The 9,570-nt window shown below is 30.9% G+C and overlaps 1 protein-coding gene across 3 annotated transcripts in view; it reads left to right on the top strand.

The window, feature by feature from the left end:
- The first annotated feature begins 2,139 nt into the window (after positions 1-2,139).
- The window catches only part of LOC111699935 (speckle-type POZ protein B), a 30,935-nt gene continuing 23,504 nt past the window's right edge, over positions 2,140-9,570 (top strand). For all 3 annotated transcript variants that reach the window (XM_023470728.1, XM_023470727.1, XM_023470729.1), the window contains exons 1-2: positions 2,140-2,152; positions 3,620-3,624. The gene's annotated coding sequence lies outside the window, so the exon portion shown is untranslated. The remainder of the gene's footprint in view (positions 2,153-3,619; positions 3,625-9,570) is intronic.

The raw sequence follows: 9,570 nt of genomic DNA, 5'->3' as shown, positions 1-9,570 counted from the left end.
TTATCTCTACAAGGTGTAACCACCACAGAATATTGGATTCACAATATTGGATTCTGATTTCTGACAACATCTTTATGTGGTTTTGCTATTATCTGGTTCCATATTATGTTGGATTGTCTCCTACAGTGAGAACCAGAATACAATGGATTAGGAAGATATTATTATATTAATACTTGATTTTCATGTTGTTACAAAGTAAATCTGGCCACTTATTAGTGAAATGGGTCTGTTTACACTGCACAATTGCCATGTCTACTCCTAATTCTAAAAGTTTTCTTTCTATTTCTGGTCTGGTTATCACCAAAATACAAACTGAATATTTCAAAATTTCAAAAATATTTCCGGCCCCTCCTGCATGTAAATGATATACAAAAAAAATGGTTCATTAATGCGATTAAAAATCTAAGAGATGTAAAACATAATCTTATTTTTGTTAATTGTTTCTTATTCTCAAATCTAAATGCGTAAATGTGGGTGTGTCTGAAAAAGTGTTGAACAGGGGCGTTCCTTCAACACTATTTGTGGTTCTAAGAGCAATGTAAACAGTACTGCAAACCTGGATCATAGAAGATATAAACGCGCTTTCGATTTGGCGTACGATTTGTCATTATGTAAGCAATTTTATTAACCATTATGTACGCAATTATATTAACCATTATGTAAGCAATTATATTAACCATTATGTAAGCAATTATATTTAACATTATGTAAGCAATTAAATTAACCATTATGTAAGCAATTATATAACTTGTAAAGTAAGCAATTATATTAACAATTATTTAAGCAATTACATTAACCACTATGTAAGCAATTATATTAACTATTATGTAAGCAATTGTATGAACCATTATGTAAGCAATTATATTATCTTTTATAAACTTTGCCTGATCTCGAAACTTACAAGAGAACAATAATTGAAGGAAACTCCTCAGCTTCCTTTTCAGGGTCTTAACATTTGTGTAGTAATTGATTTCACAGATTCAAAAAATGGAGAATATGAAGAAACTAAAAAATAAATCTTAAGACCTCATATAACATAAAATAATTAAAACATGTGTTTACTAATTCAGCTGCAACCGTTCTTCTGATAGTTCCCCTTCCTGATCTAGGAACTAGTCTGGTTGCTAGTTTACCTTTCTCATACGATATTGCATCATCTTCAGGAGCTGCTGCAAGCACTGGCAGGTATATATTGCATCATCTTCAGGAGCTGCTGCAAGCACTGGCAGGTATATATTGCATCATCATCAGGAGCTGTAACCACTGCCAGGTATATATTGCATCATTTACAGGAGCTGCTGCAAGCACTGGCAGGTATATATTGCATCATTTACAGGAGCTGCTGCAAGCACTGGCAGGTATATACTGTATCATTTACAGGAACTGCTGCAAGCACTGGCAGGTATATATTGTATCATTTACAGAAGCTGCAAGCTTTTGATATATATATTGCATCATTTACAGGAACTGCTTCAAGCACTGTCAGGTATATATTGTATCATTTACAGGAGCTGCTGCAAGTACTGGCAGGTATATAATGCATCATTTACAGGAACTGCTGCAAGCACTTGCAGGTATATGTTTCATCATTTACAGGAACTGCTGCAAGCACTAGCAGGTGTATATTACATCATCTACAGGAGCTGCAACAACTGCCAGGTATATATTGCATTATTTACAGAAGCTGTTGCAAGCATTGGCAGGTGTATATATTGCATCATTTAAAGGAACTGCGGCAAGCACTGGCAGGTATATATTGCATCATCTACAGAAGCTGCAAGCTTTGGCATATATATAATGCATCATCATCAGGATCTGCATTCACTGGCATGAAAATATTGCATCATCTACAAGAGCTGCATTAGCTATCAAATTGACAGAATTACAAATCAAAATAGAAAAATCTGTTTTATTTCTGCAGAAATTACTAAATAAATTTTGAAATCGCTGGTTTTAAGTTTTTAGATTAAATTAAAACTCCAGCTTCTTTCTTTCAAGTAATTGTATATTTGCGTTATTAGTCCCTTTGTAATGTTTAGATCATTTGATGAATTGGAGAGTAAACGTGTCAGCTCTGTGGCTCATAAGAAATCAATGATTAGGGGAGTTCAGGATATTCTAGGCAAATTTGCAGGTAAACTGATTCAATTCTGTTCAATTAAATATTTTAAATAGATAAAAATACTACTTTCGGGTTGGAGAGCATCAGTTTTCTCAATGTTTTTCTTGTAATAACCCCCCCCCCTCTCCCAGCACTAAAAACTGCAATATTAAAGTATAAAATATTAAAAACTGTGCAATTATTATTATTAAAATTTTTTTATTATATTATAAAATTTATACTTTAACACATCGATCCAGACAGCCCACAATTTGTGCATATATATATATGACTACACACTAAATTGCCTAGAACCCGAGGGAATGCATGTGCAGTACAATTACAGGCATATCCTTGTACCGGTTCGGGTAATACAACAATGAGACCGAGATATATATATTTATAAAAAAAATCAATTTTTTTAGATGCTCCTTACTGTCTTGAGAGAACTATTTGTGAGATTGCTGCAATGCCAAACCATGCTGATGGAATTATGGGTAACATACAGGGTGTCCCACGAAACATGAGAGTAGCAAGACAATTTGCGACATTAATTCCTTGAACAAATCATTTTTTTTAGAGGTTCAAGTTCATAATCACAAAATACCCCTAATCTTGGCATTTCTAATATGTGCGCTGCTTTTTTGTGCTTTCAATATTCCCGGAGATATAAAATATTTAGTTCAAATTTCGATAATTTTCGTTATATTTAGTAAAATTGAAATCTGAACGAAATTCCTAATATCTCAGATGATATTGACAGTAAAAAAAGGCAGAGCACGTTTTGGAAATACAAGGAAAAGGAAAATTTTGTGGCTTTTGTAAAAGTAGGTTGACAACTAAAGTAGATTGACGGCTACAGCAGGTTGACAACTAAAGTAGGTTGACATCTAAAAAATATTAATTTCAAAGACTTAAAAGTTATCTTGCTACTGTCATGTTTCGTGGGACACACAAGATATTTTTTTTCTTTCTTTTAATAAAAAAAATATATTTGTCAAAGATACATCGATCACTTTTTAGGGGTCCTGCTTAAACATCAGTGAACCTCAACTTTGGAACCTATTTCCATCCGTTAAATAAATATTTTTTGCATTTGGCATTTTGTACATTTTTGTTTGACTATATATTTGAGAAATTAAAGTATAGTAGGTTTTTATACGCTTTTTTACGGATTTTGACTATAAGATAAAATATGATTAGTAGTCCACTGTTTTTCGGTTACCATTGTAGATTCATATCATGTATATGCTTAAAAAATATATTGCCAAAAATATGTGAAAAATGATAAATCGGCTAAAATGTCTTTTATTCTTTTTTTTGATTTTTTTATCGTTAGTTGAACCAAGTCGATATATAACTAAAAACCGGAAATATTTCTGATCGATAACAATTTTCTGTTTTGTAAGGTGATGTGCTGAACAGATTTATAGAAATGGAAGAGGAATTGTTCCTAGAATATCCTGAGTATATCGAGGCAAATAATGTCGGACAGGTTGGAACCTGGGAGTATGGAAGAGAAGGTCGAGATACAACTGACGCGGTTCGCCCTACCATTTGATTATACATGCTTTGCAGACGGGTTCGCCCTACCATATGATTGATTATACATGCTTTGCAGACGGGTTCGCCCTACCATATGATTATACATGCTTTGCAGACGATACTTCATTTGAATAAGAAATATTTGTCTGATGTACAGGGTGTCCCATATTATATTAGATCGTCATGATGGGTCTAAATTACTTTTTTCGGCACTAACAAGAAATTATAAGAAGAATAAATCATTTCATAAAATTGTATAAGGTTTATATAAAAATTTTCCTGTAGACAATTTTAGGTTTTTCGAGTATTATGTGTTTATTATGGCTTTAAGGCTTGGAGTTAATTTAATATGATATGGGACGCTCTGTACAATTACCGCGTATACAATAACCTATTTTTAATATTTCTTATACAAATGGAGTACCCGTCTGCAAAGCATGTATAATCATATGGTAGGGCGAACCGCGTCAGTTGTATCTCCCTTCTATTCCATACTCCCAGGTTGGTACTAAATATACATTTACAGAAATGCCCTATACGATTAACACAGAAATCTAAAAATCTTTCTATTCAGTCAAGATATCCTTGTTTTCTATGTCTTTTGCCTATATTGCTTCACATTAACTTGCAGAATTGAACAGGAATGAAATATGGAATACAAAAAAGAAGATTTTTTAATTTTGGACAAATAATTTACTTATTATCAGATATAGGTTTGTTAAAAGGTTGGAGTTGTTAATCGTGAATGGCATTAAAGGAATAAAAAGTTCAATATTAGTATTACTTTTAAACTCTCTTTAGCATTAGTAAAATTTGTGAAGGTTTTTTCACAATATTGTGGCGAATTTTGGTGCAAAAATTTCAAATAATAACTTAAACTTAAAAAGGCTGAAAAAAAACTCTTTCTTAATAATTAAAAAAAGAGTACCATGTTTGATTCACAAGGGTACCCATAAAATCTTTGTCTGAACAAGATTACATGATCCAAAAAAATTTTAAAAATTTTCATTTGTGGATTCTTTACAAAAAATAACATTTTTGTAAATCCTTTCTATAAGCTAATACACGACGATATCTTCCACATTATTATTTAGTAAAAGACTTTACAGGGTTCGCTATCTTTTTCAATGCTTTCAATGTTATGCTCAAATTTGCATCCTAATCTTCTAGTAAAATATCAAAGAAAAAAATAATATTTTTCATCAGTAATGTTAATTTTTTTTAAAAGAAAAAAATTTAAGTTTATATTTTAATGATATTTTTAGCTGAGCGGTGATTGTTCTGAATTCTACACAAGGTGTCCCAGTTCCATCTTTAAGATAATAGACACTCTCCAGTCTACATAAAATATTCGCTTAATCTTTTTATTTTGTTTAATGTAGACACTCTTCAGTCTACATAAAATATTAGTTTCATTATTTTTATGTTGTTTAAAGGACACTCTTCAGTCTACATAAAATATTCGTTTCAATATTTTTATTTTGTTTAATGTAGACACTCTCCACTCTACATAAAATATTAGTTTCATTATTTTTATTTTGTATAATGTAGACACTCTTCATTCTACATAAACTATTTATTAATCGGTAAAATATATTTGTACAATGTACATATGCTGGAGGATAATTTATTTTTCAACATTTTGATCTGAATTGGTATTGTTGCCAGTAGTAAAGATTTTTAGTACTGTCAAATATTATCATTTTATGAGATGTGTTTCGCAATCCTTCTTTATTTTATTGATTTGTATCAAAATCATTTTCAGTTCTCTCATGATAATTTGTTCACTTTTTATGCACTTTTTATGCACTTTTTATGCACTTTTTATGCAAATGTATATTGAAATATATAATGAGCAAAGATATGTTTCATTCATTTTTAAACTTAAGTTTTTTTAAATGCTCAAAATTTATTTGATAAGCACAGGAAATTATATCTTATCTTTTTAAAAGGTCGTGAAGTATCCTGTACATAAAATTGATATATACGAAATTTTTATTTTAATAAAAAAAAAACATTTTTGTCTGTCAATGCGTCTTTGGAATATAATGTTCATAAAATTACATTTCTTTCATGAAATGTCCCAGCACGACATTAAGAAATAACTAAAATAGAAATTTTACATTTTCCATCTTATAAGTTGAATTTATTTTGCGTAAATATTTTCATGGATTTGATTAAATTAAAGTATTTGATTGTATTCCTGATTAATGAATCTTCTCAAGTATGTTTGATTGATTTTAATATATCAACCTACATTAGAACTTAATTGGAACTTAATTATCCAAATCCAGAATAATTAGTTCTAATTTTATATTCAATATTCAATGCATAACGATTTATCTGTCAACGTGCGTTCGTCGGTTTATATATGTCCGTCAATCCATTTGTCTTTTTTGTTAGGTATGTTAGTTTTAAAGTCTCTGCACTCACTACTCATTATATAGTCCTGTTAGTGCAGTACATTATCTATACCATTTTTTAATTATAATTCTCTATTTATCTGTTTATCTATCTATCTATTCTATATATCCATCTTTTTTATTTTCAGTTTCAGTTTTTCAAACCATCTTCTATCTATCTATCTATCTATCTATCTATCTATCTATCTATCTATCTATCTATCTATCTATCTATCTATCTATCTATCTATCTATCTATCTATATATCTATCTATCTATTTATCTATCTATCTATCTATCTAGTGTTGAATCAATGAATTTGCACAAACAATTATGTAAACCTGACCAAAATACATTATTTTAATTATTATTATTGCCAATTAACATCTTGAGAATACAACAGGAAACTGTTGCCCTGCTATGTACTTTAAAAAAGGAAAAGGGGCGCAAAAAAGGAAGAAAAACTAAATTGAAATGCATGGCGCTCAAAAAATTTTTTTTTGTAAATCAAAGGGGGGGGTTTAAAAATTCTGTAAAAAATGTCCTTTTTTACCCCTTGATAGAACTGTAAATTATATGTTAACGATCCATGAGAGATAAAAATTACGCAACATTAGGCAAAACTATTGCACAAACCACCTTACACATTTTAAAATAATAAAAATTGCAAAAAAGAAGGTGACGAGGATGAATTCTTCTGCAAAAAAGAAGGTGACGAGGATGAATTCTTCTGCAAAAAAGAAGGTGACGAGGATGAATTCTTCTGCAAAAAATAAAATTCTTCAAGAAACAAAAAAGATATTTGTAAAAGTAAAAGTTTGACTTTTAATGACATTAATGACATTAAAGTATCGATTTAATGATATTTGACATTAAAGTATCGATTTAATGATATTTGACATGAAAGTATCGATTTTTAAAGGAATCGAATCTTTGTAACAAAATTAAATATTTAAATCCCAATATGTTTAGAACCTGATGTTGTAAACCTTTGATATTTCAAACTCTGATTATTTGATTTAACAGATTAGAACGATTAGAAACACTTACTATTATGTATTTCATATTCTATCTTTCTTTAAATTAAATGAATTAAAAAACAATTCAGGATAAAACATTTTATTAAATTCTTTCCTTTTGACATGATTGAGTAATGCTTTCATTGATATAAGATTTAAAGATATATTTTATTCTTTGATGATTTAAGGGAGAAACAAAATCTTCGAAAATCTGTAAAGTCTGAAAATTAAAAAAAAAAATTTCATCGATTTTGATGGTTATTATATCGTTAGAACTGACGAGGGTTAACCCAGACCGAAATATATTTTCAATAAATGTGGAACTAACATCTGATATTTTTACTCTACAGAGGTTTGGTCCATCACCATCACTGAATTTTAAATCTGTAAAATGAGTTTGGAAAAATTATAGCAAGTGTGGTTTTGTATAGTTTTGGATAGCTGAGAATTTAATGGTTTGGGGTGGTTTGGAGTGGTTTGGGGTGGTTTAGGGTGGCTTAGGATGGCGTAGAATGGTGCAGGATTATGCAGGATGGTTAAGGATGGTTTAGGATGGTTTAGGATGGTTTAGGATGGTTTAGGATGGTTTAGGATGGTTTAGGATGGTTTAGAACGGTTAAGGATGGTTTAGGATGGTTTAGGATGGTTTGTAATGGTGCAGGATGGTTTAGGATGGTTTATGATGTTTTAGGATGGTTTAGGATGGTCTACGATGGTTTAGAATGGTTTATAATGGTTTAGGATGGTTTAGGATGGGGTTGGATAATTTAAGATGGTTTAGAATGATTTAGGATGGTTTAGAATGGTTTAGGATGGGGTTGGATAATTTAGAATAGTTTAGAATGGTTCAGGATGATCAAGGATGGTTTAGGATGTATTAGGATGGTTTAGAATGACTTAGAATGGTTTAGGATGGTTTAGGATGGTTTAAAATGGTTTTGAATGGTTTAGAATATTATGAAAGGCTTTGTGTGACTAAGAATGGTCTGGAATGGCTTAGGCATGGTTCAGATGGTCTTTGATGGCTTAGGATGGTTTAGAATGATTTAGAATGATTTAGGAGGGTTAAGGGTGGTTTAAGATGGTTTAGGATGGTTTAAGATGGTTTAGGATGGTTTAAGATGGTTTAGGATGGTTTAAGATGGTTTAGGATGGTTTAAGATGGTTTAGGATGGTTTAGGATGGTTTAGGATGGTTTAGGATGGTTTAGGATGGTTTAGGATGATTTAGGCTGGTTTAAAATGATTTAGAATGATTTAGGCGGGTTTAGGATGGTTTAGGATGGTTTTGGATGGATTAGGATGGTTTAGGATGGATTAAGATGGCTTAGGATGGTTTAAGAGGTTTAAGATGGTTTAAGATGGTTTAGGATGGATTAGGATAGCTTATGTTGGTTTAGAATGGTTTAGAATGATTTTGAATGGTTTAGAATGGTTTAGAATGGTTTAGAATACTTAAAGAAACAGGAAAGGTTAGGAACGTTTAGGTGAATTAAATAATTCTATGATGACGTACTTAATAATATTTAGGAGGATAAAATAGTAAAAGTATTTTTTTCAAATTTCTAAACATGTTCATGAAAGCCTGGAGGGTAAAAATAGAGTCAGTGTAAATTTAAGATCTAAATATCTTAAATATAATATGTGGTTTGCGCAGCAATTATAATAAATGATACACCGTCAAAGCGTCAGTAATATCAGAGTTGCGTAATACGCATGTTGATTGTTTATTGACGCATGTGATGGAGGGGTTTAAAACTTTTGTCTTGGTGAGTGTGTATAAACGTTGAAGGAACTATCATCCTAATTCATAAAGAACCATAAACCATTCACTATGGCAACTGTTCTTACGAAACTATTTCAGAGATAAAGGAATTGAGCTTTTGCCACAAACTCTGATTTTTAATCCTTATATTTTTGCAACCCAGCACCATAGACCTTTCATATTTCAAACTCTGAATTCTGTTAGATCAAATAATCTATGTTTGAAAATTCAAAGGTCTTTACCATCAGGTTTGAAAGAATTATAGGGTTTAGAAAATTTTAGCTTGTGGCGAAGACTCAATTCTTTTCCAAATTTGTCAAAACTCTCTTGGTTTTGCAAATGTACAGTAAAAAAAGAGAAAATGGCCAAAATTAGTCCATTTCCAGGCATAATATTACTTCAGCTATAGCTTTGAAATATTAAAGAATGCGCTTTTAAACTTAATAATGGGTCACTCTCTCTAGAAAGGAATTGAGTCTTTGCCACAAACTCTGATTTTCTAATCACTATATCTTTAGAACCAACATTTGTGGACCTTAGATATTTCAAACTATGAGTTCTGTTAAATCAAATAATCAGAGTTTGAAATATCAAAGGTTTACAACATCGGGTTCTAAAGATATTGGGGTTTAAATATTTGATTTTGTTACAAAGACTCAATTCCTTTACGATAAAAAAGAGGCAAAAAGTATGCTTTAGATTCGGTTTTCTCAAGATTAACCCTCCCCCCCCCCCCCCC

This window comes from Eurytemora carolleeae, unplaced genomic scaffold (genome assembly GCF_000591075.1).
Source record: "Eurytemora carolleeae unplaced genomic scaffold, Eaff_2.0 scaffold384, whole genome shotgun sequence".
In the NCBI taxonomy this organism is placed as follows: domain Eukaryota; kingdom Metazoa; phylum Arthropoda; class Copepoda; order Calanoida; family Temoridae; genus Eurytemora; species Eurytemora carolleeae.
Note: the sequence above shows the minus strand (reverse complement) of the source record. Positions and strands in the feature narration are given on the sequence as shown.